The sequence below is a fragment of the Halichoerus grypus genome, chromosome 6 (assembly GCF_964656455.1).
Source record: "Halichoerus grypus chromosome 6, mHalGry1.hap1.1, whole genome shotgun sequence".
Lineage (NCBI taxonomy): Eukaryota > Metazoa > Chordata > Mammalia > Carnivora > Phocidae > Halichoerus > Halichoerus grypus.
Genome location: NC_135717.1, coordinates 24,724,869 through 24,744,474, shown reverse-complemented (window position 1 = coordinate 24,744,474; position 19,606 = coordinate 24,724,869). Strand labels below are relative to the sequence as shown.

The window sequence follows — 19,606 nt, the reverse complement described above, 5'->3', positions numbered from 1 at the left end:
ATCTGCCTTCGGCTTAGGTCATGGTCGCAGGGTCCTGGGATCGAGCCCTATATCAGGCTCCCTGCTCAGCAGGAAGCCTGCTTCTCCCTCTCCACAGCCCCCCTGCTTGTGTTCCCTCTCTTACTGTCTCTCTCTGTATCAAATAAATAAATAAAATCTTAAAAAAAAAAAAAGTGTCTGCCTTTGACTCAGGTCATGATCTCAGGGTCCTGGAATCGAGGCCCGAGTAGGGCTCCCTGCTCAGCAGGGATTCTGTTCCCTCCCCCAAATGTGGGCTCTCTCTCTTGTTCTCTCTCTCAAATAAATAAATAAAATCTTTAAAATAATAATAATCCTTTAATATTATCTAATATCTGGCCCGTATTTATATTTTTCCCTTTCTACTCAAAATTTGTTAGCTTTTCTAAATCCAGAATTCACTCAAGGTTTGTGCATTTAATTGGTTCTAACGGCTTGTGAGTTTTTTTCCATCTAAAACAAGTTCCGCCAACTTTTCTGTTTTTCATGGCACAGACAGTTCCAAAGAATAGAGGACGGCTGTCTTGTAAACTGCCCCACATTCTAGAGTCTCGGGATCAACATTTTTGACAAAAATACTTCATAGATGGTGCATATTTCTCATTTCCTCATCTTGGGGGAAACATGGTGTTGTCCCGCTTTGGGAGCTATTAATTTGGGTCCTTTGGTTAACAAAGTACTACCATTTCTCTCCATGGTAAAGGCACATTTTCTCCTTTATACTTCATAAGGAATCTGTGGGGTAATGATTTGAGACTCGCTGAATATCTTATTCTCCAATCAACTTTCACCCAATGATTTTAAGCATGCATTAATGATTCTTTCCTGAATCAATTATGAAAATGGAGGATGCAAAATGGTGCTTTTCAACCTGTCATTCCTTACATATTAATTAGGTGGCATTCCTCTATAAAGCGATTTCCATTTTTTCTGTAAAGGGAAGCCTCCTTTTAATTATTTTTAAATATAAATATTATGTATTCAACCTTTCTAATAATAAAACTCTATGTTAGATATAGAAAACTTTGAAAAACTAAGAAAAAGGCCAAAGAAAATTCTTTTCACTCATAATCCCACCATTACTACTCACTGTTAACATTTGGATATATATCCTTCTCTTAGTTTTCTATGTACATATATTATTTTATAAAATTGGAATTACATTCTACCTACTGGCTATCAATCTTGCTTTTTTACTTATGACTTTCACATATAGGTAAATCCTTTTATATAACAGAAAAAAATTTTGTAAAGATTTTATTGATTTATTTGACAGAGAGATACACAGCAAGAGAGGGAACACAAGCAGGGAGAGTGGGAGAGGGAGAAGCAGGCTTCCCGCCGAGCAGGGAGCCCGATGCGGGGCTCGATCCCAGGACCCTGGGATCATGACCTGAGCCGAAGGCAGACGCTTAACAACTGAGCCACCCAGGCGCCCCTATAGAACAGAAAATTTTATTAATTTCCCAGTATGCTACCAAAAGGAAATATCATGATTTATTGAACATATCCCCTATTATTGGAAATTTTCTTCATTTCCAATGTTTCCTATTAAACATACTTTTTCAGTGAGTAACCTTGTTAACTCTTTGAATGCCATTTTAATTATTTCCTATGAAAAATTATCAAAAGCCAAATGTCTGAGTTAAAGGCTATGTAATTTTTTTCTACTCCCTGCTGAGCAGGGAGCCTGAGGCAGGGCTTGATCCCAGGACCCTGGGATCATGACCTGAGCTGCAACCGCTTAACTGACTGAGCCACCCAGGTGCCCCCAATGATTCAACACTTTGATACAACGCTTGGTGCTCATCACAGGTGTATTCGTTAATCCCCATCACCTACTTCACTCATCCCCTCCCCTTGGGTAATCATTTGTTTGTTCTCTATAATTAAGATTCTGTTTCTTGTTTTTTAAAAGTTCTAATATTACCAAATTTCTCTAAGGGATAATGCTTAATATTTTCAAACTTTGACAAGATAACTCAGACACACTGATACCAAAAAAATCTCTTTCTCCCCCATAATATAGAGATTCCAAATAAGAGATTCCGGTATCTCATACACCTATTTGGATTATTCGACTTGAGAATGAGTTGCTTACACAGAGTTTTACCAAAATTCATTAGAACTTTAAGAAGCAGATTTTTTTTAGATACAAGAACCTAGACTAACTGGTCTTGTGGTTTCAATAGCAGTCAAGTCAAGTGCTGTTAGAATCTGTGGCTATCTGGGGCACTGGGTGGCTCAGTCGGTTGGACGTCTCCCTTCAGCTCAGGTCATGATCCCAGCGTCCTGAGATCAAGCCCCATGCCGGGCTCTCTGCTCAGTGGGGAGTCGGCTTCTCCAACTCCCTCTGTGCTCTCTCCCTGTGTTCTTTCTCTTTCTCTCTCTCTCTCTCAAATAAGTAAAATCTTTTTGTGTGTGTGTGAAGATTTTATTTATTTATTTGACAGAGAGAGAGAGAGAGAGCACACAAGCAGGACGAGTGGGAGAGGGAGAAGCAGGCTTCCCGCGGAGCAGGGAGCCTGATGTGGGGCTGATCCCAGGACCCTGGGATCATGACCTGAGCCGAAGGCAGACGCCTAACGACTGAGCCACCCAGGCGCCCCTAAAATCTTTTTAAAAAAAGAATCTGTGGATACTCTACAGAATGATCAAGCAAAATGAGGTTGTCTGTGCTAAGGGGTATTTGTACTAATCACTCTATTGTGTTTCTGGTGTAAGAACATAAATCCAAAGTCACCTTCTGATAGAAAGCCATGGACAGTGTTGAAATTAAAGGCACAATTTAAGAGCAGTGATTGTGTTTGATGGATGATGAGCCTAAGAAAATAGCAGCCAGCGTCCCTTGCACAAACGGCAACTGGCCCTATGCTAAATGCTATGCTTGCATTGCATCATTTCAGCCTCAGGAAAAAACCTCTGGGTAAAGTACCATCCTTATTCCTGTTTCCAGATGGGAAGAAAAAAAAAAAAAAAACACCTGATGCTAACAGAAGTCACCAACAAAGATCTATGTGTGTTTTCTCTCTGGGAAGCACCTGGAGAGTGCAGATTTTGTGTTCTTTTTCTCTATCTCCCTTCAGGGCTAGCTAGCACAGTGCTCAGCTCATACCATTAAATGATTGTGGAAGTTATGTAAATTTAGGTTTCTGAATTTGTTCTTCTCTCAGGTGAGCTGGGAGGAATATGCTTCAGCGAGAGTCCACATGGCTTACCTCACAGGGGACAGAGGGATCATGGATGAAGATGGTTACCTCCGCTGGACTGGTAGAGCTGATGATGTCCCAGATGTGTTGGGGTCAGAGGTGGTAAATGCTTGTGGTTACTGCTATTGAGCGTGGGGCTGTGGTGGTCTGGGGAGGGCTCTGGACCACCTCAGATACACAAGCATTAGAGAAAGTTTAGAAAATGCAAATAAACAAAAATAAAAAAATAAGAGTCATTCACCATCTCATATTTTGGTGTATATTCTTCCAGTCTTCTTTCTTCGTATATAGAAACACTTTTTTAGTAGAAGTGAGTTCAAGGAGAAATGTTCTAGCATAACTTGTCTTTTTCATTCAGCAATATAAGAGAAATGTTGTTCTGTGCAATAATGCATACTTACATAGTACCATTTTAAAATTTTTAATTGAGTAAAACATACATTCAGTAAGTACACAAATCTTACATGAACAGCCCAATGAATGTTTACATGTTTATGTGCCTGTAATCACATTTAGATTAGGGCATAAGATATTCCCAGCACCCTAATAGGCTCCCTCATGTCCTCATGCCTCTGTGAAAACTGAACTCCTCCTTTTATGAACTTAGAAGTAAATTTCTGTACCTAAAAGCAGTTTCAGGAATTGGGAAAAGTCAATTAAATCCTAAGAGCAATCAATTCTGAGTGGCAGATGACTGCAAGCAGATTCCATGGGCCATCCCAATTCAGAACTGGCCAACCACAAAAGTCACAGGAATGTTAAATATGACAAGCAATTTGAACATCCCACTCTCTAAATCGCAAACCTGCTTTCCCAGTGTTTTGACACAGCTTAAAAAACTCAACTAAATTTTGCTCCGGAAGTCTCTCCTCTGAGCATTCCCTACTGGAGTTAACTCTGAATGAAGCACTTCCTTTCTTCACCTCTAACTGGTCTCAAGTTTTACCTTTAGCCTCTCTTTCCATCAGTAACTATTATTCTGACTTCTAAAACCATAGATTAATTTTGCCTGCTCCCTTATACAAATGGAATCATCCCGTCTGTACTCTTTTGTGTCTGACTTCTTTCTCTCAAAATAATGCCTGTGAGATTTATCCATGTCATTGTCTGTATCTGTATCAATAGGTCATTCTTCTTCATTGCTATGTAGAATCCCATTGTATGAATACACCTAAAATTTACTGATCCACTCTACTTTTGGTGAGAGAATGGGATTGATTCCAATCTGGGATAACATGAATAAAGGTGCTTTGAATATTATTCTACATGTCTGTGGCTGAATAGATGCAAAGATTTATGATTGAGAGAGATCTAGGAGGGGAGATGCTGAATCATAAGGTATGCATATTCTCAGTTTGATTAAGATATTACCACAGTTTTCTAATTCCCAATTTATACTACTACCACAGTGGAAGCTGAATCAAAGTTCCATTTGCATAATTATGCTAAGCGAAATAAGTCAGTCAGAGAAAGACAAATATCAGATGATTTCAATCATATGCGGAATTTAAGAAACAAAACAAATGAGCATAAGGAAAAAGAGAGAGAGAGAGAGAGAGAGAGAGGCAAACCACGAAAGAGACTTATAACTATAGAGAACACACTGATGGTTGCCAGAGGGGAGGTGGGTGGGGAGATGGGTGAAACAGGTGATGGGGATTAAGAAGCACATTTGTTGTGATGGGCACTGGATGTTGTTTGGTTTGTTGAATCACTAAATCCTACACCTGAAACTAATATTATACTGTATGTTAACTGGCATTTAAAGAAAAACTTTTTTTTAAAAAGTTCTATTTGGGCGCGCCTGGGTGGCTCAGTCGTTAAGCGTCTGCCTTCGGCTCAGGTCTCGGTCCCAGGGTCCTGGGATCGAGCCCCACATCGGGCTCCCTGCTCTGCGGGAAGCCTGCTTCTCCCTCTCCCGCTCCCCCTGCTTGTGTTCCCTTTCTCGCTGTCTCTGTCAAAAAATCAATAAAATCTTCAAAAAACAAAAAGTTCTATTTGCTCCATACCCTCAACAACACTTGTTATTATGAATCTTTTGAACTTCAGTCATCCTGGTAAGCATGCAGTATTATTTCATAATAGTTTTCATATAATTTTAAGGGACATGTAGTAGTTCATTCTGTCAAGATGATAAAGTTTTTTACTTTACTAATCCCTTATTGTTAGAGGTATGATTTTATATTTTTTTTCAATTTTTTACTTTATAAAACACTTGGATGATCATCCTTTAACATAAAATTTTTGTGTGCCAATATCAGAAATATAAAAGGAGTTATCGCTACAGATCTTACACATATTAAAAAGATAGAGGTGCCTGGGTGGCTCAGTTGATTAAGTGTTGGCCTTAGCCAGTTTTGGCTTAGGTCATGATCTCAGGGTCGTGGGATTGAGCCCCATGTTGGGCTCTGCACTCAGTGGGGAACCTGCTTGAGATTCTCTCTCTCCCTCTCCCTCTCCCCGTCTACCAGTCTCTCACTTTCTCTCTCTAAAATACGTAAATAAAGCTTTAAAAAAAAAAGATAACAAGAAAATACTATGAACAGTTTTATGTCAACAAATTCAACAATGTAGATGAAATGGAAAGATGCCTCAAAAAATATAACATACCACACAAAATAAAACAAAAATCTGAATGATCCAGTATCTATTTTAATAACTGAAATAATTATTAACAACCTTACCAGAAAGAAAGCCCCAGGTCCAAGTGGTTTTACTGGTAAATCCTATCAAACATTTATGGAAGAAATAACATGAAACTTACAAAAACCCTTCCAGACAGTAAAGGAGCAAGTAACATTGGATATGATCAGGTTTTAAGTCTTTGCCAATGTGAAAAGTGAATAATCTTCTTTGTCCTTTGATTACTAGTAAGATTGAAGTTTTCTTATGTTTACTGTCCTTTTTCCATTTTAAAATCAGAATGTTTATCTTTCTCTGACTCATTTTTTTAAAGATTGATTTCTTTATGAGAGAGAGCAAAAGAGAGAGTGCATGAGATCGAGGCGGGGGAGGGGAGGAAGTGGGGAAGGCAGAGGAAGAGACAGAATCTCAAGCAGACTCCCATCTCAAGTGGAGCCTGACACTGACACAGGGCTCAATCCAACAACCATGAGATCATGACCTGAGCCAAAATTAAAGCGAGAGTTAGACACCTAGCTGACTGAGACTGTGCATAGGGTGGTGTGCTGATGATGAAATTAAAAGTCCTCAATTTGCAGTCCCTCCACCTACATGCTATGGCCTATAATACCTGCTTGCCATTAGAGCACTTTTGAGTTAAGGTATTATGTCAAAGATCAAAACTGTGGGAGGAATGGATCACGAATCCAGTCCTTCCTCTATACTGGAAATCACTTACTAGATTTTCAGTAGCGCCCTGAGGCACAAGGAGACAGGAGAGTTTGGTTTTGATGGAAAAATGAGATAGGTCACGAAAAACCAGAATATAAAAACCATAAAACTCCACAGTACAGGGATGCCTGGGTGGCTCAGTCGTTAAGTGTCTGCCTTCGGCTCAGGTCATGATCCCAGGGTCCTGGGATCGAGCCCCGCATTGGGCTCCCTGCTTGGCGGGAAGCCGGCTTCTCCCTCTCCCGCTACCCCTGCTTGTGTTCCCTCTCTCACTCTGTCTCTCTGTGTCAAATAAATAAATAAAATCTTTAAAAAAAAAAAAAAACAGAAACACTCCACAGTACAGAAGGAGGCCGTATTCAGCCAGATAAGTGGAGATAATGAAGCAAAACAAGCACTTTTGGCAAAATATTTCATTACAGACCAGGGCCTACAGCATATTTGTTTGGGGCATAGTCTGTTAAGGGAACCAGAAAAGGAATAAGACCAAAAAATGTGTAGTATCATAATCCCTCTCAGAGAGACTGAGAGTGTGTGGCTGGAAGTAATTTGGTATACTATGTACTAATCCCATAAAAGACACATGAATGAAAGGAGGTGGTTGCTAACCACCCACCTAAGGAGAGGAGATCAGACCAACTGCAGAGTGTCCTTCGGACTGAGAGAGGCATGCACGTTTGGGGGCAGAGCTGCTGTGCTTGGAACTCTGGGGATGAGGCTGCACACTGTCACCTGTATCTTTCTTTTTCATCCTTCCCCCATGCAGCAAACAGCCTTTCCTCCAAACAGATATTGAACAAGTGTATAAAGAATATTGGTTAAATATCGGTTATAAAGAATACTGGGCTACCAGAGGGGCTGCACGTCTCAGTCTCACCCTGGCTGCAGGGAGGTGGAGAGAAGACAAGTGGAGAGACACCACGCTTTTCATGGTACTCACTTGAATCCGCAAGCTCTCCAGCTTGCCCCCTCCTCCCTTCCTTACAAAACAAAGAGAAAAAGAAGAAAAGGGTGAAAGTCAGAGGATGTATTTGGTTAAAAAACAAACACCAAAACTCCTTTCCCCTGCCTACAAAGTAAAGGTGATAGAGCTCCAACATCTCTTATCCACCATTCCAAAATCCGAAAAGCTCTGAAAAATAAAAGTGCTTTTCATATCTCATTTGGCTGCATAACCTGACCTATCAGCAAGTGAAACTCCTCCCCATAGTATTTATTTATCCTAATCAGTAGGAATATTCATATATTTCAATGCAGAAATATTTATTAGTATGATTTCAAGATGCAGCTCCAGATCCTGTTAGGGGAGTAGCATGGTTCTATACACCGTATCACCTTTATAAAAACTGAAAAACAAGGAATTCTAAAACACGTTAGCCACAGGGGTTTCAGGCAAGAAATAATATTCAAAGATATTTCATAAGCTGCAAATGAGAAAATGTTCACAAAGCACCCAAAAAAGTGCCTGACATCCAAAAAACAGGAATTCCATTTTCTTCTGTCCATGTTTTGCTCATGTGAATAAGGAGCCCTTCTTCAGAAATTAGCTCCAGGCTGGCGAATGGGGGTCAGATATTACAAATGAGGTACGGAGTGAAAACATTTGCAACTTATCTAACAGACATAGAGCTAATATCCCTAATATATCCCGGCTTCTTAAAGAAGAAAAAGACCAAACTTGGTAGGAAAATAGGCAAAATACATGAATAGATAGTTTCAAGGAAAATAGAAACAAATGCTCCCCAAACATTAAAAAGCAATTGTAATGTTAAATTGGATTTGGAAATTGTTTTTCCCAGTTCTATGTACTAAAAAGTTCCTCCAAACAATGGCATCTAATAATAATGAATCAACATTGAGCGTACATCATGACTTCTAAAGATCATTTCCTATTCAAGGAGATCCTATGAGACACTGATGTTTCCAAGTATAGAGCAGAGCGAATACCAGGTAAGCCTGGGACCTCTCGTTAGATGAGAAAGTAAAGAAGTAATGAAATAATGATGGGGGCGTGTCAAAGGAATACAAAAGTCCATTAAAAGGGCTCTCACTGACCAAATTTGAGAAAATTTAGACATCAAAAAGAATAATCATTGCAACTGGTTAGAACATCGACGTTTTAAAATCCTATGACTCGGTAGTGATACTGAGGTTAGGAGGAGGAAGTAAAGTTCTTTTTAGAGAAAATGGCAGTTAGTAAATGTAGAAAAATGACAGAATTTGAAAATCAACCTTTTGTAACCTCCAATGCAGTGATTGATTCAGATAAGGATCATTATTGGACGCTCTCTCCTCTCAATGAAAGTTTTTAGGAAATAGGATATTCACACAGAGCCAAGTATTATCCCACAAATTACATGCTTACCTCAATGTACCTTCAATTGAGAAATGTGTCTGACACCATCTAAACCAAGTAAGCCCATTTCACATCATTAACAGTGGAACAATCTGACACATAGGCCTAGTGACATGATGCAATGTATTGTATGTGGATTGCCTATGAAATGTTCTCGTCAAAAATATTGATCCTGAATCTGATCTACTCCAATCTAAACCTAATCTCCAATTCACATTAACAAGTTAAATGATACCATGAGTGTCTTAGTCCATTTGGGAAGCCATAACAAAATACCACACACTGGGGTGGGCTTCTAAACAACAGAAATTTAGTTCTCATAGTTCTGGAAGCCAGAAGTTTGGGATCAAGGTGCCAGCATGGTTGGATGTGGGTCCTCTTCTTGTATCCTCACACGGTGGAAAAGGCAAGAAAGCTCTCGGGCCTCTGTCGTAAGGGTGCTAATCCCATACATGAGGGCAAAGCCTCATTAAGGTAAACTATTAGCCTCAAAACTAGTAGGCTCAATTAAACTATTAGGTGATCCCTGATAACCTCCCAAAGTTCCCACCTCCTAATACCGTCACCTCAGGGGTTAGGATTTCAACATATAAATTTGGGGTAGGGGACGCAAAGATTCAGACCACAACAATGAGGAAACAATCACACATGTGCGGTATGTGAAATATTCAACAAGACAACTCCCCTGGATTCAAAGGCAATGTCACGGCAATAAAAGCAGAAGAATTCCTCCAGGTTAGAAAAGACCAACAAGACATAAGAACAAGATGCATGACATGGATCTTGTTTGGATCCTGGATCTTCAAAAAAAAAAGACTCGAAAAGACATTTTGAGATAAAGAATTTTCAGTTGTGGAAGGGATATAAATGATATCAAGGAACTATGATTGTCTTAGGTGTGAAAATAGTATTATTGTTATACAGAAGAATGTCCTTCTTATGTCTTAAGGATGAATGCAGAAGACTTTAAATGTGAAGAGAATAATGTCTGCAACTTACTTTCAAATAAATGGTTTAGAAAAAAATGTGTGTGTATATACACATACAAACATATGTATATATTCATATGTGTATGTAGTATGTATATGTAAATAATGAGAGAAATAATGCAAATAAGGTAACAAGTTAAAGCATGCCACAATGATTCTGATTCTAAAGATCCCCAAAACATACTTTGAAAACCATTAAGCTAGGCAATATTCAAACCGGATTCTCCAAATTAGTATTTGATGGTGGCTGTTGGAAGTTCCTAGAAACCAAAGTATAATCCGAGACACATCTCTCCGTATGTGTCTCTCCTAGTGCCTCAACTCAAACAATATCTGGGGTTTCTTAATGCAGCTTCATGAATGGACTTGTTTCCATTTGTCCTCTTGTCCGGCACATTGTGAAAGCTTTTATACTCTTAGATCCTGCTTTATTTCTCCTGCTTTTTGTTTTTAATCTTACAATAAAAAAAACTTCCCTCATGTGGTATATGAGTACAGAGAAAGTCTGATCTGCCTCAGAAACATCTGTCTCAGGAAAGTCAGTTATTCTTGACTGCAATTGAGGTGTGGGAGCAGGTGACTTTTTCCTTTGATTTCACAGCCTCTCAAGGTAAATATATTATTATTTCCTTCTCTTCTGTAAGCTTAAGGGTCTGGAACTCTACGGCGCCTTCTGCTTCCAAAGGTCTATCCTTCAACACCAACGGATCCAAGAGAAAACTGTACAATGAGAGAGCGTGAACAACTTCCTGACACGTGAAAATAAAATGCACACATTTTTACACAATATTTTAGAAGAGTAGGATGGTATAGTGGAAAAGATCAGAATCTATGTTGATGGCCCAGAGGAGGGAGGGATGGAGGCAGGGAGACTGAGAAGGAGGTCCCTTCCCCCATTCTTATACAATAGCAAGAGGGACAGAAAGAAAATGGCAAATCTAAGTGGCATACGAGTGGTATATTCTTTTGAAATGTATTTGCTGAATTCCCACACAATGCAAGGTAATTTTACCTATTGCTTCTTATTTTTTTTAAGATTTCATCTATTTCTTTGAGAGAGAGTGCAAAGCAGGGGGAGGGGCAGAGGGAGAGGAAGAAGCAGACTCCCCACTGAGAGGAGCTAGATCCCAGGACCCCAAGATCATGATCCGAGCCTAAGGCAGAGGATTAACCAGCTGAGCCACCCAGGCACCCCTCTCACTTTATTTGTATACAGTTTTTTTGAGATAGGAACTGTTAGCGTCCTGACTTCATTAACAGGCTCGGGGAGGTTAAATGGTTTTCCCTGATAAGCTGCTGAATCAGAATCAAACTCAAACCTCTGACTTCAAGTCCCATAAGTTTTCTTCTTCTTAATGATCCCTAGAGAGAGGAGTTTAAGAAAAAGAAACCTCAATGCTTTCCAACCCAAGAAACCTTAAGAATGATGGTAACCAGTAAGAGAAAAGAAGTAGGCGCAAAGGGCAAAGGCCATGGTATACGATGATCCCAATAACAATGGATATTTATCCAGTGCTTCTTCTCCTTTCTCTCTATAACAGATCGATAAACAATATAAATTGTGTCAAGGGGCATGAGACATAGAGAAGCCACAAGTCTTGCTTCTAAGGAAATGATTGTTTTGTGAAGATTTCATAAGAATTGATTGTTAAACAGAATAAAAGGCTATTCTTGAGTCAAAAAAAAAAAAAAAAGAATTGATTGTTAAAATGATGTCATCCAATGATGTCAGCAAATGGCAGACAAGAATCATTTATTCAAGAAATGTTTGGTTAAGTACCTTGGAACAGATACTGTTCTGAGCCCTGGGCATACAATAGTGAACAAATCATATAAAGGCTCCACCTTCATAGATCTCATATAATAGTGAGGACATAGGCATGAAACAAGCAAATGAATCGGCAATAGCTCAAATACCAACAAATGTTAGAAAGGAAATAAAGCAGGATGAGGGGTGATCATGTGACACTCTAAAACTATGACATTTGAGTTGATACCTGATGAACAAGAATCAGTTATATTGGGGCGCCTGGGTGGCTCAGTCGTTAAGCTTCTGCCTTTGGCTCAGGTCATGATCCTGGGGTCCTGGGATCGAGCCCCACATCGGGCTCCCTGCTCAGCGGGGAGCCTGCTTCTCCCTCTCCCACTCCCCCTGCTTGTGTTCCTTCTCTTGTTGTGTCTTTCTCTGTCAAATAAAGCAATAAAAAATAAGATAAAATAAAATAAAAAAGAATCAGTTATATGAAAATTTGAGCTGATGGATTCCAGGCTAGGGAACAGTGTATGCAAAGGCCCTGAAGTAGGAACAACTTTGGCATGTTCCATGAACAAAAAAGATGGCTGGAGCATGGTGGGCAAGGGAGAGAAACGTGGTGGTAGGTGAAGCTGGAAAGGTGAGCAAAAGAAAGGCTATGAAGAGCAGTGGTTCTCCATCCTCTCTGCTCATTAGACTCACTAGAGGTGCTTTCTAAAAATACAGATGACTGAGTCCCCTCTCTCAGAGAAACCGATTTCATTGTCCTGACGTGGGACTCAGACATAGGTGCTTTGAAAAACACCCTGGAGATTCTGATAGATATCCAAGGTTCAGACTTGAAAATACTAAGACTTCCAGAGAGTCTGGAGTAAGGACAATACGTGTGTGAGATTGTGGGTGGACACAAAAAATTACTAAAATTTAAACAGAGTAAGCTGAAGAACCATTTCAAAAGAACTGCTCTTTCAAGAACATCCTCCACAGACAAATGCGAGCAATCTTAATTGCCTGCCCTCCTGTGAACATGAAAGCATCTCCTGCCAAGAAAACTTAGCCCAAGAGGCACCAACTCCTAAAATATCAAGACATTCCAACTTGCAAGCTAGCTAACATGTAATGAATCTGAATGTGTGTTAGACATTGTGTGCTTGGCACCTCTGTACGGAATTTCATTTTATCTTCACAGTCATTTCATCTTATCTGTTAAGTGTTTTAGGGAGGAAAATACTAATCTTGGAGAAACTAAATATTGTACATAACACCACACAGCCACTAAGCGGCACAGATGAAATTTGAACTCCGTTCTCTCTGGTTCCAAATCTGGTTCCAAAAAGTCTATGATTGTCACCACTCTCCTGTATGTGAATTCTAGTTTGCTAAGGTTACAAAATGGTCAGTTTTTATTTTTTTAAGTACTGCTCCTCTAGGAAAGTTCTTTTGGGTTATGTTATGAAAGACTTCCAGAAATAGAATGAATCTAACATATTCTGGTAAAAGGACAACTACAGTAGCCATTACCCAGGAAACCCCCCCCCCCACCTCCCCACCCAAGTAATGCGAGAATATGCACTCTGGCCAAGTGACAAGTTCTGGCCAATGAATGGAAATGATGTCTATCCTATCTAAGCTAGAACATATAATTGCTCACTCTTCCACACCTACTGGTAACCCTTCAAATAATGGTTGTTCCATCAACCAGGTCACAGAAGACCATGATAGGCAAGTAGCAAGAGCAAAACATAAGCAAACCTTTGTTGTTCCATACACCACAGAGATCTGGGTGATTATTTGATATACAGCATAGCATAGTTTATCCTGGTACAAACTGGATCCTCTCTGAGTTTTATCAGGGAGGATAAATTACTGGTTCTACTAGGGAGGACAATTCACTAGTTCTATTTCTGTAAGATACAAGCCTACAAAGAGCATGTGTAAGTGTATATATGTATCTGTCTATGTGTGTGTATATATGTTGCTAATAAGTATATTCAAAATTAAAAATTCCACGTCCATTAATGGAAAACATTCCTCTAAGTATTTTTTCAGTACGATCAGTTATTCAACCTGACAAGGCAGTTGATAAATGGAAGACCAAATAACAGACACATTCAGATCACAAACACTTCCTTGGAAGGAAAATGTGTATGTGAGCAAGAAAGGGCAAAAAGAAGGTCTCCTGAGAAAGAGCCTACCCATATTAATGTTTCTGTAGGAGAAATACATGAATTCAGTCAACAAATCCTGGGAAAGCTACTATGTGCCAGGCATTATCCAAAGTGCTAGAGATAGAATCGTGAACAGAACAGACAAAAATCCCTCCTTTCATGAAGCTTCTATTCCAACGGAATAAGGGAAGATAATGACATTGCTCCAAAGGCACTTAATTGTGCTGCTATATTCTCTTCTTATTTCTCATGATCTGAGCATCCATCTGAATAAATGAGAAACGTGGTAAATCCAAAACCTTCCTCTCGTGTCAACATTTAGGGTAAAGTGGGAAGCAATATGTGTGATAATCTAACCTACACTGTCTGGGGCCCTGAAATGCAGGTCACTAATTGGGCTTAAACTCTAAAATAGTGATTTTCATTTCCCTTCATAGGAAACAATAGCTCTTTCTTCTTCTGGATGCACCTGGTGCCCTGCCCACTGGACTAGAGAAAGAAATGGAGTCAATGTTTTGATCATTACATCTGGCATCTAAGGTTCCCTTCATCCCCTTGGGAACCCCAAAAGAAATGACTCTCCCTAGGGCAATTATCCACCCAGGCCAGAGGCTCCAGGGGTAGAGTTTAAAGTCAATGATGACACCATTTTTGACTCTAACTGGTATGTTTGCATGGAAAATACTGCAACTCAAGGTCAGCTATGGTTTAATGTATGTGCCATTTCATCCAAGGGTGACAAAGACAGTAACAATCCCAGCTCATTTTTTTTATTCTAATAACTATGAGCTGTGTGAATCTGTAACTTGTGTATGCCCAGGACCCTGCACAGAGTCTAGTACAAAGTAGGTTAATGAGTAAATATCTGGGGGAATAAATGTGTGCTAAATAATCATAGGGGTGTGTGTGTGTGTGTGTGTGTGTGTTTGTGTGTGTGTATTTCAGTTTATAATCTTACTTTAGGGGCGCCTGGGTGGCTCAGTCGTTAAGCGTCTGCCTTCAGCTCAGGTCATGATCCCAGGGTCCTGGGATCGAGCCCCACATCGGGCTCCCTGCTCAGCGGGAAGCCTGCTTCTCCCTCTCCCACTCTCCCTGCTTGTGTTCCCTCTCTTGCTGTGGGTCTCTCTGTCAAATAAATAAATAAAATCTTTAAAGAAAAAAAAAAACTAATGAGGTACTGTATGGTGAGTAACATAACATAATAAAATTAAAAAATTTAAAAAATGGCTCCTATGTCCAAAATTCATCAGATGCCATACTTTTGCCTGCAGATCTAGCTATTATTAAGGTCCCAGGGATATTCTGCACTTGACTCCCTGGACGCCAGAGGAAACAGCCTTGCTGACATTTCTGCCAAAAAATCTGCTCAAAAGGAGCTTGAGAGTCAGGCCTCTGTCATGTGCTGAAGGGATGTCCTCTACCAATTGACAATTTGGAAAAATTGATCAGATATGCCCAACAACTGGGCCCAGACAAGGAGAAACAATGTTGGGAATCTAATGACTGATAAAAAGAGAGAATTCTGCCTTGGATCAAGTAACAATCTGGCCCTCCCCAAAATTCTAAAATTCCCATGCCTGACAACAGTACAAACATTAAACCATTGGGCTAATAACAAACTGATAGTGTTCATGAACCAATATTGGTGGGGAAATATTAAGAAGGCTGCAAAAAGTGCCTACCTTGCTCGTCCCCTTGGTCCAAAATACAATCCTGGGAAAGAAATCCATACCTCCCCTGGGCATTTAAACTGCCCAATGAACCCTTTGAGATTTGGCAAGTGGATTTCATGCAACTTCCTCATCTCATGGAAATAAGTGTTAGTCAATGTGCCTATGTTTCCTCACTGGACCAAAGCTTTCCCTTGCAGAAAGGCCAATGACTCGTGTGTGGCTCCAATCCTGTTAGAGAAAAGTATCCCTCCCAGGGAAGCCCTCTTGAACTACACAGTGACCAGAAAACCCATTCTACCGTGCAGGGACCTCAGCCCGTTTGTGATGTTTGGCCAGTTTGACAACACTTTCATTGTCCATCACTAACCCCTATCTTCACAGATGGTCCAATGCAATAATGGCAATACTGGGGACTCAATGCGCAAAATGTGCATATTTTCCAACGACCTGGGCCAAAGGCATTGCTGTTACTCCTTCGAAATCTCAAGTCCACCTCCTTTGGAACTCAGACTCTCACCCTTGGAGACAGTCACTGGACATCCATGCATTCGACCACTGCCCCTTTTGACCCACAGGTGGGAAAGGGGGATATATTTCAATAATGCAAAGATCTAGTTGCTTCTATTAAAACTAACCGTGTTGTAGCAGAGCAATCTTTTCACAGGCCACTCCCAGGGGACACTTACCTTGATCATCACACCTTGCAACCTGGAGAGTCTCTCTATCGGAAAAGACACCTCCACAGAGATTCTCTTCAACCTCCCTTGAGAGGCCCTTAGCACATACTGCGAACCAAACCTTGTGCTGCCAAATCCCAGGGAATGGACTCTTGGGTCCACGGGACACATTGAAAGAAGGCACCAAACCCTGACTGGACCTGTACACCATCTGGTGACAAGAAGGTAAATACTTCCCAAATTGAAATAGAAAACATCTGGGGAGACAGCTTTCCCCACATGTCCAGACCAGGCCTGCATTCCTTTTCTCACTGTTGCTCCTTCTACCTCTTTTGTGCAAAGAACATGCCATTTTCTGCATATCCCAGTCTCTTGCAAAAGGAGGAAACCTCTTTGGATTATGATCTTCCCTAAAATAGCCTCATTTTGATCTTGTGAGCATTTCTAGAGGTTGAGAAGGTTCAGAATTCAAAAGTCTTTCTTTTACCTAAACTACTAACTGAATCCTGATTCTAATCCAAATGCATGGTTTCTGAATTTACAACATAACACACCACTACTGATAACCCATAGAGTTCTCAACAGTTCTTTGGAAAGAACAATACTGTGTCTGAAATGTCCCAGAAGTATTCCTATTCTTGCAACAAGTTCTCTAACTATTGCTTCATGTTCTTCAGTGTACTCTAGGTTCCCTAATGTGCTCAGTGATTTCATTCAGTGCATTCCTGCAGTATTGGTCTCTTTTGTTCCTAGCCACTGGGGGAGGACACTTCCAGGAGGCATACAGGACTCCGGGTTTGCCTTCAGTCCAAACAAGTGCCAATAAATATTTTCAGTTGGCTCCTTTCAGACCTAGGGTCCTGGATTAAAACCAACCTATGGTTTGGAATTGTCATCTTGTTTTGGATTCTGTACTTGCTGTCTCTCAATCCTCTGTAGAAACACTGTCTCCAATGAAGTGATGCTGGCTCACTGGTCTCAATCTTGAGCAGATACAGACTTCACATGGGAAGTTCGTGAGAGTTTCTCCCATCTAACCCTCCCTGTTCCTCAAGTGTCACTTGAGTAGTTTCCAACCACGATGCACCTTCCCTCCAACGTGAGACATGCCGATCTGAAAAAGCTTTGCTGGCACTCAAACACAAAACCACTAAATACAAAGAACTTGACTGTTGATCAGGAAGCCTTCCGGGGACACCTGGGCGGCTCAGTCGGTTAAGCGTCTGCCTTTGGCTCAGGTCATGGTCCCAGAGTCCTGGGATTGAGTCCCACATTGGGATCCTTGCTCAGCGGGGGCCTGTTTCTCCCTCTGCCTCTCTGTCTCTCTCTCTCTCTCATACATACAAATAAAATCCTAAAAAGAAAAAGAAATTCTCCCAAGGAAACTTTTTTAAAGTTTTTATGTACAATTAGTCCACATACACTATGACAGTCATTTCAGGTGTACAATCTAGCGCTTCAACACTTCCAGGCAACACCTGGTGATCATCACAAGTGCATGACCTAATCCCTATCACCTATTCAACCCATTCCCCCAAACACCTCCCCTCGGTAACAACAGCTTGTTCTCTATACTTAAGAGTGTTTCTTTCTTTTTTTTTATTGTTATGTTAATCCCCATACATTACATCATTAGTTTTAGATATAGTGTTCCATGATTCATTGTTTGTGCATAACACCCAGTGCTCCATGCAGAACGTGCCCTCCTCAATACCCATCACCAGGCTAACCCATCATCCCAACCCCCTCCCCTCTAGAATCCTCAGTTTGTTTTTCAGAGTCCATTTTCTCTCATGGTTCTTCTCCCCCTCCGATTTCCCCCCCTTCATTCTTCCCCTCCTGCTACATTCTTCTTCTTCTTTTTTTCTTTCTTAAGAGTGTTTCTTGCTTTGACTCTTTTTTCTTCTCTTTGCTCATTTGGTGGTTTTTTCTTTAGAAACTCCACAGATGAGTAAAATCATACAGTATTTATCTTTCTCTGATGTATTTTGCTCATCAAAGCAAATCTTGATCAGAAGGAGGAAGGGTGTTACACAAATACAATGAATCGTGGAACACTACATCAAAAACTAACGTACTGTATGGCGACTAACATAACATAATAAAATTTTTTAAAAAGCGTCATTTTGAAAACTCGTAACGGGAAACGTCACAAAACACAGGCAGGAGGTTTGGGCAGGGGGAGCCCTCACACACTACCACTCCAGATCCAGTGGGGACCCAACAGGAAGACATGGACTTGACCTCGCACACGGATACGCCACTATTCCAGCTAGCAGAACTCGATTCTCATCTCTCTATGCCCCCCCCACCTCCTCCAACAGGACTCACCCATGAGAAGCTACCACACTTGGAACTACCAGATGCCGCCAATGGACCTTTGGTCCTTAACAGCCTTCCAAATTGCCCCCTTTCCTCCTGAAAACAGTGAGCCTCTCTGATAGTCCCCAGTGTGCCTGAGGTTTCATCACAGCTTCTCTGTCCTACATTCAAGTCTCTTTCCTCCCAAAGAAACCCGACAGTGGCTGATAATTCCCTGAGAGTTTCTCCCTTTAAGGTTACACACTGGACGGGACTTTGTTTTTACCTGGGGCTCTGGTCGGTTCCAGCAGAAATCAGACAGTGGGATCCCAGCTCATTCTTCTAGAAGGTCCTGAGAGTCAGCAGTGAGTGTGTTCACCTCCCAACTAAATGCTGCTCCCCTTCCTCTTCATTGGAGTCAGGATTTCTCCCCAGAAACAAGCCTGCATCTGTAACAAAACCACCACAGCATCTCTGACGTGGCGTCGCGGGACCCCTCAATCCACGGACCCCTGAGGAAAATACCTCTGGTTCAAATACCCTCAGGGAACATAAGGACCAAACCAGGGGAACAGCCCCCAAAATGCAAGCGACTGTGCTGCTCACCTACCAGCAGGTCCTGGGAAGCCGCCCAGAGCCCCCTCCTCAGCACTCAGCCAACAAGGCTGCTTCTCTGTCGCTCCTCAGGAGGCACCAAGTTGCTGCAAAGGCCCCAGGTTCTCCCCAGGGCGGCGGCAGAACTTGCTGGTAAACGCAGCTCTGGCTCTCGGAGGGCTAGTGGGTCCTCAGGGGGCAGCAGCAACCTCTCCTGCCCTGAGCTACCCTGGCTCAGATAACGCCATGACGTCTTCTGACAGCAGGCAGTTGCTGCGCGCGCGGGGACACCGCCCCCTCCCGGTGGAGGTGCGCGTGCGCCCTCTGCTGGCCGCACTGGGAATCCCTACAATGCTCAAAGCCAGGGCCCCTCAGCTGCAGGCACAGAGCATGCTCAGGTCCAGCCAAGCCATCTCTCTCCATGACAGATCCTGAGGCTCGGCCCCACAACCCCATGCAAAAGGGGGTGTGCCCATCTTCCCAAGTGAAACGGCCTCTGCAAAGCTCAGCCCTA

General features: G+C 41.5%; 1 long non-coding RNA gene across 1 annotated transcript; it reads right to left on the bottom strand.

The window, feature by feature from the left end:
• Positions 1-3,177: 3,177 nt before the first annotated feature.
• On the bottom strand, positions 3,178-18,940 carry LOC144382074 (uncharacterized). The gene is made up of 3 exons (XR_013448469.1): positions 18,785-18,940; positions 11,924-12,111; positions 3,178-3,395 (listed from the first exon to the last, which is right to left on the bottom strand). It is a non-coding gene; the product is annotated as an uncharacterized LOC144382074 (long non-coding RNA).
• Positions 18,941-19,606: the final 666 nt, after the last annotated feature.